Below are 15,072 nucleotides of genomic sequence, written 5' to 3'. Positions count from 1 at the left end.
AATGGCCAACATTTGTTAACCACTCACTCTATGCCAAGCACTGTGCTATGTGATTTACGTGAATTCTCTAATTTTAACTTCACAACAACCCCATGAGGTAAGTTCTTTATTGTTCTCTCCTCTGCAGATAAAGAGACTGAGGCTGAGTAGTTAACTTGCTCAAGGTCAGAGAGCTAGTGAGTGGCAGAGCCAGGATGGAAACCCAGATGTCCTGGGCTCTAGAACCCTGAACCCTTGACCACTGCTTCCCTCAACGCTAGTCCCTTAACTTTGGGCAGAGGTGGCCTCAGCACAGACCCAGGAGGGCTTTTCCTCCTCAACCTTAGATGTTAGAGCTCTGAGGACCTCTTCCTTCAACCCTCTTTCCTCTTTACCCCGTCCTCTCCCACCCCATCAGTGACCATATTACACCAATAACTCCCCGAACTACGGCTTCACCCCACCTGGATGTCTGAATGTGTATTTCACACAGTTGTTAATACAACTAACGTTTTTGGGTCTGTTAGGCACCGTGCTTTGTAGATGACACAGACCCCGGCCTTGTGAGATCACAGTCGGATGGACAAATAGAACCAGGCAATTGGAATGGAGTGTGTCGTCAGAGAGAGCTGAGGGACAAGAGAAGAGACGGCCGGTACCAGGGAAATGTATCAGCTAGGCTTGAGTTTGGCTATAGGTGACAAAATTCCCCAATCACAGCCACGTCACGAGCTAGTATGGCGGCTCCATGATCATCACAGCTCAGTGCTTTCTGTTCTATTGCCCCATCATCCTCTGCCATCCTTAACACAATGTTTCTATCTCACTGGCCAGCGTGGCTTCCATGTGAGTTGGAAGGAGGAAGGTGTGAAAAACAGCACACACTCCCTTTAAAAAACAGTTCCTGGGGTGCCTGGGTGGCTCAGTGGGTTAAGCCTCTGACTCTTGATTTCAGCTCAGGTCATGATCTCGTGGTTTGTGAGTTTGAGCCCCGCATCGGGCTCCACGCTGGTGGCCCAGAGCCTGCTTGGGATTCTGTCTCCCGCTCTCTCTGTCCCTCCCCTGTTTGCTCTCTATCTGTCTCAAAAAATAAGTGAAAATAAAACTTAAAAAAAAATTTTTTTTTAATAAAAAACAGTTCCTGAAAGTTGCACAGAATAGTCGCACCCACAAGCTGTTGACCCACATTCAGTCCCAGAATCACACCTAGCTGCAAGGAATTCTAGGAAATAGGGTTTTTACTCCAGGCCAGCCAGGTGCCCCGCTAAAAATCAGAGTTTTATGACTAAGGGCAAGCAGAATAATTGGGTATTAGGGGACAGCTAGCAGTTTCAGCCTCAGAAATTTCCCTGAGGACCTGACACTTAGCCTGAATTTTGAGGGATGAATCAGAGTCAGCCAGGCGGAGTAGCCCATTTTAGGCACTCATTCTTGGAAATGCAAGTGGTTCAAGGCGTCTCCAGCATGGAGTGCATCTTAGGGAGCAATGGAAAATACAGACAAGATCACATTATCTGAGGAGTCATTTCAAGAGGCGGAGTCCTGGTGCATTCTGAGGAAAGAGACACACCAAGGGGTGGGGCAGGGAGGAGCCAACCTGTGTTAAAATTAGGTTTCTCTAGAGATCAACAGCCTAGGTGTGATGCGGCTTTAGAAGTCCCTTAGGGGCGCCTGGGTGGCTCAGTCAGTTAAGCGTTTGACTTCAGCCCAGGTCAGGATCTCACAGTTCGTGAGTTTGAGCCCCACGTCAGGCTCTGTGCTGACATCTCGGAGCCTGGAGCCTGCTTCGGATTTTGTGTCTCCCTCTCTCTCTGCCCCTCCCCAGCTCGTGCTCGAACTCTGTCTCTGTCAAAAATAAACAAACTTAAAAAAAAAAAAAGTCCCTTAACTTTCCTTTTGGGGCCTGGGGTCCCAAGAGATGCCAATTTGCAATTGCGACACGACCATGCCACAAATACATCCACACCTACGCATTCACTCACCTATGTGTCACCCCCAGACCCTCCCATTGATGTTGGTTCCTGTGTTTGGGGGTCAGGGTTCCCCAGTTCTCTTAACCGTAGGAACCTGTGCCTTATGAGCTTTGATGAACAGAGATTCAGCAGGAATACTGTGGAAATTCCGGAATGGGGCTGCAGTACTTAGGTAATCATCTAGGAGCAGTTAATGGCAGCAAGGCCATTGGCCTCACAAGCCTTAGCAGCCGGTCAAAGGCAGGGCATTGCCCACATGAGCTACTTGCTGTAGCAGCCTCCCCAAACACATCACCAGGACTTCCAAAGGTTGTGTTTATTTCCCTGGTGTTTTTTTTTTTTTTTTTTTTTTTTTCCCAGACATCAGGGCAAGATAGTCAGCTGAGTGTGAAGCATCTGGCTCTTTGGAGAATAGACCCAACCCCCTTGACTCTGCCCCTACTGCCCTTTGCTCTTGCAGCAAGTAGACCATGACCTTGGCCGGGCCACCTCAGAGAGTTCAGCAGGGAATCCTAAATACATCAACACTTCCCCACTGCCTAAAAGAACTCTCCAGTTCATGCTCTCCCCCTGATCTAGCTCACACAAGACACACACATCATATACAGACACACCAACACACATTGCTTAGACCACGTACCCAGATCTACATCTGTCGCCCCACGTACAGGTATTCACACGCAAAAGTCACCTACGCACACTACATATGTGCTACATGTAGACATGGCCCTCCAACTACCCACATCACTTCGAGACCCGTGTACATTGCACACAGACATATATGTGTTACACGTGATATTCTAACATGCCTGTATTTACCATACACCATGCACAAATACATCCATACCTCCATATTCACTTACCTACATACACATCACACCCAGTCCCCCATTGATGTTGGGTCCTGTGTTTAAGGTACAGGGGCCCCCAAGTTCCCTTATGCATAGGAACCCTTGCCTTCCGAGCTTTGATGGACAGAACTCAGGAAGTAGTCAGAGGGGAGAAGGAAGCACCCCTACCTCCGCAACCCAAATACATACACTCAGCCCACAGCAAAGAAGGAAGACCAGCCTTTTCCCCAGTACCCTGTGGAGCCATGTTTGCCCCTGACGTCAGGGACATGGAGTTCTAGGTAGGGGCTCCAGTGTGGTGCCTTGGCTCTGACCCCACTGCCCAAGATGCCCTAGGGACAACAGTCCCAGCCAGAAGCCTGGAAGCAAGGCTGTGCCAGGGCCACCAATGTCATAGTGGCAGGACAACCCTTATGCAATGAGCACTGTGGAATGTGCAGGGCACCTACAGGAGCTGACCCGGTGGATCTGGAAAAACAGTGAGGGGGAAAGGCCCTGGCGGTTACTGACATCTACTGTGTGCCAGGCGCCATGTCCAGACCTCCACAGCATTGTCTCCTATCCTCTTCATGTCATCTGTTTTCCTGTTTTATAGACAAGAGAATCGGGGCCCAAGGAGGTGCTCAAAGCCTCACAGCCAGTAAGTGGTAGGGTCTTGCTTTGAACCTGGGACTAGTTGTCCCTACAGCACCAGGGCCCTGAGGTTGGGCTGGGATGCTGCATGCAGCAAGGCAGCTCCAGGGCAGGCGTAATCCCAGAAGCAGACCAGCCACATGGGGCCCTGTTTTGGTCTTTTCCCAGTCTCTCTCCTTCCTTCTAACTGGAGAGTACAGACACCACATGCTTTTCAAACGTTTGCATGAAACACCACTTTGCTTTTACAAAAGACCTACATCAGTACCTGTTTTTTTTTTTTTTTACTAACCAAAGAAATTCAAGGGGGATTTTCACTTTTATAAAAGATGAAAAAACAAACAAACAAAAAACCCCCAAAACAAAAAAAGGGACACCTGGGTGGCTCAGTCAGTTGAGCCTCTGACTCTTGATATCAGCTCAGGTCATGGGGCCAAAGGTCCTGGGATGGAGCCCCACGCTGGGCTCCATGCTGAGCGTGGAGCCTGCTTGAGATCCTCTCTGTCCCTCTGCCCCTCTCCCCCACTTGCACGCTCTCTCACTCTAAAAGAAAAGAACAAAAACGGTAAATAGCCAAAATAGTGCTCAGTGTTTGGCATCAAGCTGTCACAGAAGCAGCGTGAACCCCTGACAGCCAGAGTGGCCCCACCAAGCTCCTTCCCCAGGAAGTACACTCAGCATCTCAGCATCCAGCCACCAGAGATCTGAACTGTGTCTATAAGCATCTATGCTTTAATCTCGGATTTATTTTGCCCATACACTAGCAAGATGTGCCCTAAAGTATCAGAAAAGCCTAACAAAAGCTTTTGGGTGTGGGAATGCTGAAGAATTTTTCCATATAAGTTCATGGCCATTGCTTCTTTACGCCATTTTAGCTTACAAAAGGCTTCATAGGAATGCAGGGGAAACAAGGAACTGAGGTGGGAAACTTCAGCCCAGGAAAGTGGAGCTGGGGATTGGGAGGGGGTAGGAAACACAGGGCGCCTGGCTGGCTCGCTCGTTGGAGCATGCAATTCTTGATCTCGAGGTAGCGAGCTTAAGCTCCATGTTGAGAGTAGAGTTTACTTTAAAAAAAAAAGAAGAAGAAGAATAAAAATAAAAGGGAGGGTAGGAAACAGATGAATGGGTTGTGAGCTTGGACCCAATGCCATGGACTAAGCCCATATTCGTCCTGGATATTAAGCCAAAGCTGGTGCTAGGCCTGGAGCTGGATCTCCAGCTTGAAGCAGGTCAGAGCTGGAATCAGAGATGGGTCTGAGCCAGGAGCTAGACCTGCAGCTGCTGCTGGCTCTGAAGTGACTCCAGGCCATGCCAGAGCCGGAACAGACGGAAGGGAGATCGAGACTAAGTTGCTCCCATCCCACGTTTTCAGAGCCTCCCCACTATGTCAGGTAACATGCTGGGCACCAAGGGAGGGATGCACAGAAGCTCACGCCACTCAGTAGGAAAGAGAGACAGGGACACAAAGAACTTTAATCCAAGGCACATTAGGCTCCAGCAAAAGGACCCTCTGTGCAGCGAGGCTTTCAAGGGTAGCCAGAACTTCAGTCACCAGAGATGGACAAGGGAGATTACGGTAAGCCAGGTTGGCACTGGGAACAGAGGCCCCGAGGCCAGGAAGCCTGGCCCAGGGTCTGTTCGGAGGAGGGGGAGTTAACATCCCGTTTGGCTGGAACAGTCCAGGGATCAGTGAGCACGAGGCTGGCAAGGCTGGTGACCAGAGTCCACAGGGCCTGATGACCCACTTGGGAATTTGGGCTTTATTCAGAGGGCAACAGGACATCATGGACAGGTGTTAAGGACAATGACTGGGTCAGACTTGTGTTTGAGAAGAGCCCTCTGGCTGCTGGTGTGGATGAGGGCCTGGGGGAGGGAAAGGAGAGGTGGAAGGCAGGGGGACCAAGGAGGAGGCTGATAGCCAGAGCAGGAGATCATGAGGCCCAAGCTGGGGCAGTCACTCTGGGACTGGAGGGAAGGGCACAGATGCAAGGTCTGCAGAGGGGGTATGATTGACAGGATTTGGTGACCACTTTTTGATGATGAGGGAGCAGGTGAGCCTAGGAGGACCCTCGGGGCAGAGCTCAAATGTCGGGGAGGCTGGGAGGGCTATTGCAGAAGTGGGGTCACCCCAGGAGAAACTGCAGGGACAGAGCCCAAGCTCCAGCCTTGTGCTCCCAACTAGGCCTCTCACCAGCTGCATGTCCTTGCATGTGATTTATGCCTTATGAGCCTCAGTTTTTTCTTCTGTAGAACGGGGAAATTTTTATTTCCTTCATAGAGTTTTTATAAACATGTATGATGATATTTGGCACATGGTAAGGGCCAATTAATTTTTCAAAGCTCAGCCATGCCCCAGCCCAGATCTCTGGCTCCCGAGAAAGATCACTGGCCTCTATCAGTGACAATCTCAATACTTCCTGGCCATAAGGGGTGACCTAGCCTGACCTGCCAAGTATCCTATCATGTGATAGGTAGCTCCAGGTACCTCCAGCCTTCCAATTTCCCTGCAGCTGAGAAAAATGTCCCGGATGCCCTCTTTGCTTATTCTCCAGCCAGTGGGCCCAGGTGGGCTTCTCCTCTGAACTCCCCTTCCCGGTAGTGTCCCAGAGACCCACCAAGTGACCCTGGAGGAAGGAAGGAACTTCTGAAGGATGCTTAGATGTCCTGAACCAGCCTGGGGTCTTGTCCCACCTCACCCTTTATCGGGCTACAGCAGGCTCCAGTCAGAAACCCTCCTCCCCACCTATCCCTCAGTCTATCTGTGCAGGGAGGTCTTGAGGAGGGGTCCAGTCCTACAGGATGGAGGCAAAGGCCACCTAGGGAGCCACCTGGATCCCGCAGAGCCTGTAGACTCCTCTCCTTCCCCTTGTAATCCCTTAAATGTCCTTAATCCCTTAATGTTAACAGGTCCTCAGGGTCCATCCTAGGCCTCCTGCTCTCCTCCACATGCCCACAGGACTTCCTTGTCACCAACAATACATCCTAAGGCCAGCTCTTTCTCCTGAGCACCAGACCCCCTCTATCCCACTGGTCTCATAACTGGCCCAGACTTTTAGACCCCGCGTGGCTAAATGAACTCATTCGCCTCCTCTGGACCCTCGGGTCAGTGAATGGGTCTTCCTCCCACCCGTGCTCCCAGGCTTTGTCTCCTCTCTCTGCACACCGCACCTTATCAGTTCTGCTTTCTAAATGCCTACAGCCTGTCTGTTCCTTCTCTCCATCTCTGCTCCACTTTCTGCTAATGTCTCCACATCTTCCACCCTGTCACTTCTGACCTCCAGCCCAGCTGGGAAAGCTCAAAGGCCTGCAGATCCTTTCCTTGATTCGGGGGACTCGAATGGCATAAACTGCCTCATTCTGAAATGTTTGAGACATCTTTTAGAAGAAGAACGTGTTCCAGAAGGCAACATTTTAAAATCTGACAATCAATAATCACAACTTAAATACAGTATCTGCCTTTCAAAATAAACTTGTCTTGCAGACCTTTGCAACAGGGGAGTTGCCTAAGAGGTTTTTGATTTTGGTTTTGGTTTTTTGTTTTTTTCTGGTCCAAAAGTTAACACCACGTTGCAAGAGACATACAGAAATACACTCTGGGGGCGCCTGGGTGGCTCAGTTGGTTAAGCATCCTACTTCAGCTCAGGTCGTGATCTCACAGTCTGTGAGTTCCAGCCCCGTGTCAAGCTCAGTGCCGACAGCTCAGAGCCTGGAGCCTGCTTCAGATTCTGTGTCTCCCTCTCTCTCTGCCCCTCCCCAACTCACACTCTGTCTCTCTGTCTCTCTTAAAAATAAATATTTAAAAACTTTTAAATAAATAAATAAATACTATATGTAAAAAAAAAAAAAAAACCTACTTCTAGCAAAATACAATAATACAATAACAGCTTAGGAAATACAAGCTTCCCAGGCCTTTAGCCTTTTTAAAAGAAGCCAAAATCTGAGTTTTAGGTAAGATCTCACAATTTTAAAGGTTAGCAATTAGTTTTTAAAAATCTTTGAGGGGTACTTGTGTGGCTCAGTCGGTTAAACGTCCGACATCGGCTCAGGTCATGATCTCACAGTTTGTGAGTTCGAGCCCTGCGTCGGGCTCTGTGCTGACAGCTCAGAGCCTGGAGCCTGCTTCGGATTCCATGTCTCCTTCTCTCTCCGCCCCTCCCCCGCTTACGCTCTGTCTCTGTCTCTCAAAAAATGAATAAACGTTAAAAAAGGGTTTTTTTTAATCTTCAAAACCAGTGTTCAGCCCCCAGTATGCAACTTTGGGGCCCTCTAAGTGCACCCTCCATGCTGTTCTCGAAATGGTCTTTTGCAATAATAAAAATTATTAAAAAAAAAAAAAAATCCTACACTTGGGGCATCTGGCTGGCTCAGTCGGAAGAGCGTCGGACTCTTGATCTCCCCGTTATGAGTTCAAGTCCCACGTTGGGTGTGGAGATTACTTAAAAATAAAATCTAAAAAATAAATAAATAAAATTAAAAAAAAAAAATCCTACACTTAATGAATGCTTACCAGTTCCAGACTGGTTCCAAATGCTTCACATGCAATTCATTTAATCCAACACTCCACCTGATGAGGCCCAGAGGGACCAAGTAATTTGCCCAAGTTACACAGCTAGTGAGGGAAAGGAGCAAGGATTCCAACCGAGCCATCTGGCCACAGAGCCACGAAGTGGGAGCGTCCTTGGGTCATGGACTAGTTTTGAGCTCCTGCTCCTGCCATAGCTCAAAAATTGATGAATGCACCAATAAACGAATGAAAGTGCAGCTCTAGCCTTCTCTGCCCAGTTATTACTACCTGCCTGACTGCCGCCGTCCTGCCCCAGCAGCGGATGCCAGGAACGCGTCCCGGGGAGTCCCTGGCGGCCCAGCAGGGAGCGGGGCTCGCACAATGCAGGTGCCGGCCGCTCCCTCCCTTCCGCCGCTTTGAGGCTCCAGGACAGGCCTGCCGCCGCTTCCTGCGCCCAGCCCCGGCCCTTGGACGTCCGGCTGCCGGCCCTCCCGCCCCCAAGTCCCAGCCCTGGAGGCGGGGGAGGGGTAAGGGGGTACGGAGGAGGCGCCCTTGCCGGTTGCCCAGTGTTTGGCCGAGTCCTGGCCTGAGGGCCGGTTCCCAGTTCGAGTCCACTTCCTGGCTGTGAGCTTGGGGCAAGAAGGCCAGCGGTACCACCACGGATTTGTTGCCTCCTGGCCCTGCCCCTCCTGCCCTCCCTCCTGAAACACAGAGCGTCAAGGTGGTCCGGCACTCGGAGCCAACTTAAATTCACACCCTCCTCCCCACCCCACACCCTGCCTTTGAGTATGACAATAGCTTCTACATCATGGAACACCTTCTAGGTGACTGAATCACCGGCTGAGAGCTTTGCATGGATAATCGCGTTTAATGGACACCGCGGCCATGCAAGGCAAGATGATCATTCTTCTCCTTATTTCGCAAGTTAGGAGACCAGAGACCAGACTGGTTAAGTGCCTCTCTCAGGTCATGTGGCAATGGGGTGACCCAGCCCAGATCTGCAGGACTCCAGTGTCTTGCCTGGTGCTGCAGTGTTCTGTGTAGCTGCTCCAACACTTGCGGAGCAGGGATTTGCAGCAGGCCTGGGACCCTGGTGGGAGTTTCCCTGGCCCTCAAGAAACCCCCCTTCTGATGGGGAACACTTTCTAGGGTTGGATGATCTAGAAACTCACTTCGTTGCTATGCAGACAGAAAGGCATGCCTGAACACTTAAGCATAAACAGGTTTCAGGTGGAAGGAAGAGATTGCACAAAGCCCGAGCCTGGGTGAGGACCCCTGGGCCAACTGCCTGCAACAACACAACAGTGCTCTCCACTGCTGTACCCTTCAACAGCCTCTGCCTGCTTCAATTGGGTGTTTCCTTCCATGGGGACATCTGAGTGTGTCTGTGTTGGCAAGACCACTGGAAAAGCTCATCTCCTCCCCGCAACACCTGATGTGGGAGAGGCCGAGGCAGTGATGTCCTGGCAAATATTTAACAACTGGCACGGGATTGGGGGGGGGGTGGAGCCCCAATTTGTAGCATTTGCGGGTTTCCATGGAGCAGATATTCCACCATGGCCACTTTCAAGCTACCACAGTTGAAATTGGTTAGAGCACACCATTATACAGTACTGCTGATGTAACAGATTCAATAGAAAGGTAACAGTAAAATAAGTAGGGAAGGGTGAGTTTGGGGTCTTGACTACTTTTGTTTTTAACATTTAACTTAAGTGTCAATTCACAGAATTTAATTTTTAATGACCGGGCTTAACAACCAGCTCACACGATTCCTGGAAATGCAAAACTCAGCTCTCACCCAGCTGACACACGCTAACTCCCGTCAACATTGAGCCAGGGTCACTCGGGTCCCCTGGCTGGCAGCTCCCTCTGTGCCTTCTTCCAGCCTCAGGGCTCCTACACACAGGACTCCCCATCTCTAGCCTGGGATTCCCTCTAGTGGACAGAAGAGTCATTCCAGGTGATTCTCTCGCTCCACCTGTGTCCATGGCTCAACCCGGAGGGCATGGATGAGGTTGGTCATCCTTCATGAGAAAATGTTCTTAATGAGGGTCCGTATGGTTTCAAAATTGTCCTCAGGCACTTGGCATTCCTTCTCTATGGAGGGCAGCGCCAGGGGGGCCCTCTGGGCTTCGGCCATTGTCACACTCTCTAGAGCTTCTCAAAAGTCCCATCTCATCCCCCAGGTGGCAGCTCAGGCTGGCTACACCAGCCCTTCATGTTTGGGGAACATCCACGGTCAGGTCTGTCTCTAAGAAGACTAGCTGCTTTCCTGTTTGCCTTAGGGATTAAGCTTTCACACAACTCACAGCCCACTAGGGAAACACTGTTGGAGACCTTTCATATGTGTTAGGCACATTAGAAAATGGAGTCACTTAGATGTAGAGCTGGGGCTCAGGACTCCCTCTCTTGAATTATGCTTGGACTCTCTTCTACTGGAAGGGATATTTCCAAAGCATAGATATATTTGTCACTCTTCCACTCACAAATCTCCTATAATTCCTCATTGCTAACAGCTTCAGTCCAAGCTCCTTAGATAGGCACTCAAGACCTTGGTTGAGATTCCATCCATACTGTTTACCTTAAATTGCCAAAGAAGGAAACAGAAGAAAACTGACATTTAAAAAATTCTCCTCTGAGGGGCGCCTGGGTGGCTCATTCGGTTAAGCATCCGATTTCAGCTCAGGTCATAATCTCGTGGTTGGTGAGTTCGAGCCCTGCATCAGGCTCTGTGCTGACAGCTCAGAGCCTGGAGCCTGCTTCAGATTCTGTGTCTCCCTCTCTCTCTGCCCCTGCCTCACTCAGGCTCTGTTTCTCTCTGTCTCTCAAAAAGGAATAAACGTTAAGAAAATTAATTAAAAATAAAAAAATTCTCCTCTGGGCCTCACACTCTGCTAAACACTGCAAATACAGGTGTTCCCCTGCCCCCCGCCCCCCGCCATCTGAAAGTAGAGGGTTCCTATGCAATCTTTCATAAGTCCAACTGGCCATTTCACTTTTATGAAAGACTTATTATTAGTAGAGGCGGGGTTTTTTTTTTTTTTTTGAAAAAAAATGAAATCCTCTTCTTATTTCTTTCAGTTAGCAAAAACAGATACTAACGTACTTTCAGAAAGTGAGGGATGCCTTGTATCTTAATTCTCCAATAACGCTGCTAGATAGAACATTCTACAGATGAGAAAACTGAGTCAGCACCAGCTGACTTGGTGTGGCACAACTTGCAAATAGATAAATTTTATATCCAGCATACATCTCTTTGTTCTTGAAAGCTGCTCTTGTCTCTTCAGGCCTGGCACCTTCCCAGGTTAGTTGCAGAGGTCCAAAATTCCCAGAACCTTTTTCTCACTGCGCTCAAGGCCAGGTCACATTCCTTAGGGTTCTAAGAAAAGGGCTGCTTTTCAGTGAAACTCAAGCAGAGGTAATAGATCTACAGGCAAGGGATAAGACACCAGATTTTTATCTAATTAAATTCTTCTAGTGCTAGCACCAGAGTCCTTCCTCTCGCTTCCTTCCCCTTCCTTCTCCCCAACTCTCCCTTCTCATTCTTTCTCTCCTTTATCTCCTTAACTTCCACTGGAATTGTAGACATCTTTAAGGCTCAGATCAAATTTCCTTTCTCCAGAAAGCCCTCTCAGAGCGCCTGGCCCCGGAATCTGCCTAATGAAAGTGAGAGTTGTCGCACTTTGAAAGGAAGAAGAGATTTCTGGCTAAATGAGGATGGATCACATGTGTTTATCTCTGCTTACTCCTGCAACTTCACTAAAATGGCAGTAAGTGGATTGGGGGTGGGGGGAAGGTATAAACTCACAAAGGAAAGGAATGAATGACTGTTTAGTGGTCACAGGGTTTCCTCTGGGGATGATGAAAATGTTCTAGCATTAGTAGTGATGGTCGCACATACAAAAAAAAGAAAGAAAGAAACGGGAGAACCTGGACCCCTGCCTCACACCATATACAAAAATTAACTCACAGGCACCTGGTTGGCTTAGTCAGTAGAACATGTGACTCTTGATCTTAGTCAGGGTTGTGAGTTCAAGCCCCACATTGGGCATGGAGGCTACTTAACAACAACAACAACAACAACAACAACAACAACAACAACAAATTAGGGGCACCTGGGTGGCTCAGTCAGTTAAGCAACCAACTTCAGCTCAAGTCATGATCTCTCTGCCCCTCCTCCACTCACTCTCTCTCTTTCAAAATAAGTAAATAAACTTTAAAAATATTTTTCAAACATTAAGTGGATCAAAGACCTAAATGTAAGAGCTAAAACTATAAACTCTTGGAAGAAAGCATAGGAGTAAATCTGTATGACCTTGGATTTAGCAATGGGTTCTCAGATATGAGACCAAAATAGCACAGCAACCAAAGAGAAAATAGATTACTTTCATCAAATTAAAAACTTTTATGTATTAAAGGACACTATGAAGAAAGTGAAAAGAAAATTCACAGAATGGGAGAAAATATTTGCAAATCATGTGTCTGATAAGGGTCTAGAATCTGAGACTATACAAAGACCTCTTACAACACAAACAATCTGATTAAAGACAAGCAATCTGATTAAAAAATGGGTACAAGATTTGAATAGACATTCTGGAAAGAAGATATATTAATGGTCAATAAACACACAAAAAGATGCTCAATATCATTAGTTGTTAGAGGAAATGCAAATCAAAACCACAATGAAATACCATTTCACACCCACTTCACATGCAGTAATAATAATAATAACTGAAAATAACAAGTGTCGGTATGGATGTGGAAAAATTGTCACCCTTAAACATTATGGGTGGGAATGTAAAATGGGGCAGCCACTGTGGAAAACCGTTTGGCAGTTCCTCAAAAAGTTAAATGCAAAGTTGCCAGATGACCCAGCAATTCCACTACTCAGAATATACCCAGGAGAACGGAAGACATATATTCAAACAAAAACTTATACACGACTGTTGATAGCAACATTGACCATAATAGCCAAAAAGGGGAAACAACCAAAATGTCCATCAACTGACGAATGGATACACAAAATGTGGCCTAGCCATACAATGAAGTCTTACTCAGCTATAGAAAGGAATGAAGCAAAGGGGCACCTGGGTGGCTCAGTTGGTTAAACGTCCAACTTTGGCTCAGGTCATGATCTCACGGTCCGTGAGTTCAAGCCCCACGTTGGGCTCTCTGTGCTGACAGCTAAGAGCCTGGAGCCTGCTTCCGATTCTGTGTCTCCCTTTCTCTCTGCCCCTCCCCCGCTCACGCTCTGTCTCTCTCTCTCTCTCTCTCTCTCTCTCTCTCTCAAAAATAAAAATCAACATTAAAAATAAATAAATAAATACATGTTACAACACGGGTGAACCTTGAAAACACTATACATGGGGAAAGAAGCCAGACGCAAAAAGCCCCCTATTGTATAATCCCATTTATCTGAAATATTCAGAATAGGCAAATCCATATTTGGAGTGACTATTTAACGCATATGGGGTTTCTTTTGGGGGGTGATGAAAATGCTCTGGAAATAGATGGTGGTGATGGCCTATTGGCACATCAGAACCCAAGAACAGGTCAGGAACTGGAGACACGGGACACCTCTGAAAGCAGGTTGTAGGATGGGGCTGAAAAGAGGAGGTTTGGATGAAAGTAGAAGGAGTTAGACTCCTGTCTCCTCCCTAAACCTCTACAGCCAGGTGACTGCCCTTTTCCAACTTGGCAGGAGGTTGAACTGTGAGGTTCTAGATTTGGGAGCACCGGCACAGCTGAGACGAGGGGTGCCAGACTATACTGTAATCAGGGCGTTTGTTAAACTGTAAGACCCTCTCATCCCCTTTTCCCTGTTCATTCCCAGAACGCTGGCAACCAGGCTTCTAACTTTGCCCCTGGAAGAAGATTGGAAAACTTCTCTGTATGAAAATTAAAAGACCCACGGGTACTGACAGTGGAGGAGTCCCCAGCAAAACAGCCACGTACCTGTCTAATAACGCTTCAGCGAAGCTTAGTAGTCAACACACACACATACTTACAGAGATTTCAACTCTTGTTTTTATTTATTCTTAAGATTTTATTTTTAAGTAATCTCTATACCCAATGCGGGGCTCAAACTCACAACCCTGAGATCAAGCGTTGCATGCTTTACAGACTGAGCCAGCCAGGTGCCCCCAATCAACTTTTAAACCTCACTCTTTAATATTAAAAAAAAAAAAACAACAACAACTTACAGCAAGGACCACCAGATACTTCCTTTCATCGAAACAACAACAACAAAACCCACAAAGCAAAGCAAACTGAGGGATGGAGGGGGTTTCAGAGGAAACAGGGGAAACAGGGAGCAGAAGAAATTTCCCAAATTTATAATTAGTACAAAAACTATTATTAATAACCTCAGAGGAAAAAAGAGGGAAACAATTGTGTCCATGGAAAAAGAACAGGAAAGTACAGAAAAATGAACATTTATGAAACAACAGGAAAAAAAAAGTGCTCTTAGAAATTAAAAAATATGCAATAGTCAAAAACATTTTTGTAATCAATAGAAGAATTAAAAGTTGAGGAAATCTGGGGCACTTGGGTGGCTCAGTTGGTTAAGCAACCTACTTTGGCTCAGGTTATGATCTCGTGCTTTGGGAGTTCGAGCCCAGCATCAGGCTCTGTGCTGACAGCTCAGAACCTGGAGCCTGCTTTGGATTCTGTGTCTTCCTCTCTCTCTGCTCCTCCCCCACTCATACTCTGTCTCTCTTTCTCAAAAATAAATAAACATTAAAAAAACAATAAAAAAAAAAGCATTTGGGGGGCACCTTCAAGTGGCTCAGTCAGTTAAGTGTCTGACTTCAGCTCAGATCTCATGGTTTGTGGGTTCAAGCCCCACATCAGGCTCTGTGCTGACAGCTCAGAGCCTGGAACCTGCTTCGGATTCTGTGTCTCCCTCTCTCTCTGCCCCTCCCCCTCTTGCTCTCTGCCTCTTGCTCTCTCAAAAATAAACATTAAAAAAAATTTTTTTTAATTAAAGAAGTAAAAATAAAAAGAAGTTGAGGAAATCTTCCAAAAAGTCAAATGAAACACACAGAGACAGAAATGAGAGAAGAGATAAGAAAAGGCTAACAGGAGTTTTAGAGAGAAGAAAAAAAACAGGGGGAAAATTTTTCAAAAATAT

At 47.5% G+C, this 15,072-nt stretch overlaps 1 protein-coding gene across 1 annotated transcript in view; it reads left to right on the top strand.

The window, feature by feature from the left end:
• MYCL (MYCL proto-oncogene, bHLH transcription factor) overlaps positions 1 to 15,072 on the top strand; it is a 103,172-nt gene that overhangs the window by 73,713 nt on the left and 14,387 nt on the right. Inside the window, exon 2 of the mRNA XM_040469774.1 lies at positions 11,563 to 11,710. The gene's annotated coding sequence lies outside the window, so the exon portion shown is untranslated. The remainder of the gene's footprint in view (positions 1 to 11,562; positions 11,711 to 15,072) is intronic.

Source organism: Herpailurus yagouaroundi, unplaced genomic scaffold (assembly GCF_014898765.1).
Source record: "Herpailurus yagouaroundi ecotype Mexico unplaced genomic scaffold, PumYag 77, whole genome shotgun sequence".
NCBI classification, from domain to species: domain Eukaryota; kingdom Metazoa; phylum Chordata; class Mammalia; order Carnivora; family Felidae; genus Herpailurus; species Herpailurus yagouaroundi.
The sequence above is the reverse complement of the archived record's forward strand: the minus strand, read 5'-3'. Positions and strand labels throughout refer to the sequence as shown.